General features: G+C 29.6%; 1 protein-coding gene across 1 annotated transcript in view; it reads left to right on the top strand.

Annotated features, from left to right (window-relative positions):
• LOC117108626 (pirin-like) overlaps positions 1-2,376 on the top strand; it is a 28,823-nt gene that overhangs the window by 16,446 nt on the left and 10,001 nt on the right. The window lies entirely within an intron of this gene.

The following is a 2,376-nucleotide window of genomic DNA, read 5'->3' as shown; positions in this document are numbered from 1 at the left end:
ATATTTCTTCCTTAATTATATAAATTTAAAGCATTTATCAGTTGCATTATTACACTGTTTGCGTTCATCATTAACATTTTATTTTTATTTTCTCATTCGCCTAGATGCGTTCGGAAAAATATTTAAGCTAAATAAGAAAAAAGAAAATGTTTGTTTCGCCCTTTTCTGACGATCTTTAAAAGTTGTTCGCTAAACAATATTAACAATTGTTGTTCTTAATTTCAATTCTTTGTACAGCCTGTATAAATACGAATGACAATAAAAATAAAGGTGATGTTTAATAATCTTTAAAATGATTTGCTGTTTCTATTGCATACTATTATATAATTATTATAACTTATTTTGGAAACGACGCTTTTAAGACAGCGGACACGCTCATTCAGTGTGTTTATAAAAGTAACATTCTGTACAGCCATAATACAATATTAAAATAGAGGCGAGACTTTTAATACAATAATGTACGTTACACAAGTACACAAGTTGAATATATCACAGATCCTGTATATCATTTAACACTTACAATTTATAACATTTACAGCAAAGCACAGTTTATATATTGCGGCCAACTGACCTATACTATTTTAATATTTATAAATAATAATAATCAAATTAACATAAGATTTGTCACGGCTCGCTCATATTCAAATTTAAAGAGCAACAATCTATATACCCTAGACGGATTTAAATTACATTTTGATATACATATCATTTATTTGCAAAAATAATAGGTTGGTTGTGCAGACAGAGTAGGTTTGTGAATCGTCGGCGATAATAATATGTTAATTTCGCCTGTAAATGAATGATAAAAATATTAATAACATGAAAGTTTTATAATTGTATCTAGGCTTTTAGGCCTATGACTTCGTAAACTTTCATTTATGAAATAATATGCTGGTCATCTTCAAACCAATACAAATAGCCTAGGCCTATTCGTAAATTGTAATCTAAACAATAAATCAAAGTTGAAGAATTATTGCATTGAGAAAAATGTTTGTACAACATGCCTAATCATTCATAATCAAGAAGCTAGGCCTTGTAAGTAAAATAGCAGCATTCTCCACACTTTGTTTATAATATTAGTGAGTTATTATCATTATTACTGTATTATTATTTATTATTATTATTATTATTATTTATTATTATTATTATTATTATTTATTATTCATTATTTACTATTCATTATTTACTATTCATTGAAATTTTGATTTGTAATTTGTAAAACATTTAAACGTTTTGATTTAAAATATGAATTAAAACAATCAATATATTATAATACAATTAGGCCTATATCTCTAAAATATATTTTTATCTTTAAAATCTTTTAGTTAGTTGCACAATTAATTGATTTGTAAAGCACAATTGGGCATGTTTGCATAGCACAGGACTCCTTGGACAAGTTTTCGCTTTTATTTGAGGATTCAATTTTTATTTTTAATTATAATTTAAGCTACCTTTGACTGATACTTCATGTAGCTTTCTGGAAATTTAGTTATATAATTTAACAGCAAAGTGCAACATTGCATCTTTTTATAAATTATTGCTGCTTGAAAATTCTTCCCTTTTTTTATCATCGTAATTAAGCTGATTTAAGTACTACCTTAAGGTGTTCGGCCGAAGAAGTACCGAAATTTAGGCCTGTCTAGGCCTAGTAGTAGTAGGTGGATATATTACCGCGAAGTGGGGCGGGCGGTACATGCCTTATAATTTACTACGTGGATAGCGAGATTTTTCGATCGCCATGCAAAGTTAAAATAAAATCCCAAATCCTCCTTCTTTTTGTAATTTAAGGAAATTAAAATACATTTTTGTTTCTTTGTTGGATCGATTGCAGCAACTCCAAACCCAACATAACGGTATTTCACATTATAATTATAGCATTCACATTATTTAGCATTAATCATCTATAATAACTGCTAACTTCCAACTTCCTACCCTATCGCGTTGTTTTGTTTTGGTGACAACATGGCCGGTGTAAGTCACGTGATTGAAACCGAGTTGGCCAAACTCTCTCTATCTACGGCTCTGGGCCACTGCAGAGCCATATATATAAAGTGTTGGACAATTCCGCTCCTTGGTTTACGAAAGTCACGTGGTACACACCGTCCATTTTGTTTCATAATCTTTCCGATGAACGCATGCAAAGTATATGTGTTACGTACATTGCATATTAATTTCACACACTTAATTGGGTTTACAATAATTATATTTTATAATTAACATCACTTAGTATGGACAGCGTATAAGAATTAATATAATCGAATATTTGCGCGCGTGCGTACTCGCGTAAATTCCGTGCTCGCGTAAATGATTGAAATTAAAATTAGAATTGTTTTCAATTATCGTTAATTCGTCACATTTTAATCAACGAAGACCTTC

Source organism: Anneissia japonica, unplaced genomic scaffold (genome assembly GCF_011630105.1).
Source record: "Anneissia japonica isolate Jap-2015-1 unplaced genomic scaffold, ASM1163010v1 scaffold26_len2425191_cov177, whole genome shotgun sequence".
Taxonomy (NCBI): Eukaryota; Metazoa; Echinodermata; class Crinoidea; order Comatulida; family Comatulidae; genus Anneissia; species Anneissia japonica.
The sequence above is the reverse complement of the archived record's forward strand: the minus strand, read 5'-3'. Positions and strand labels throughout refer to the sequence as shown.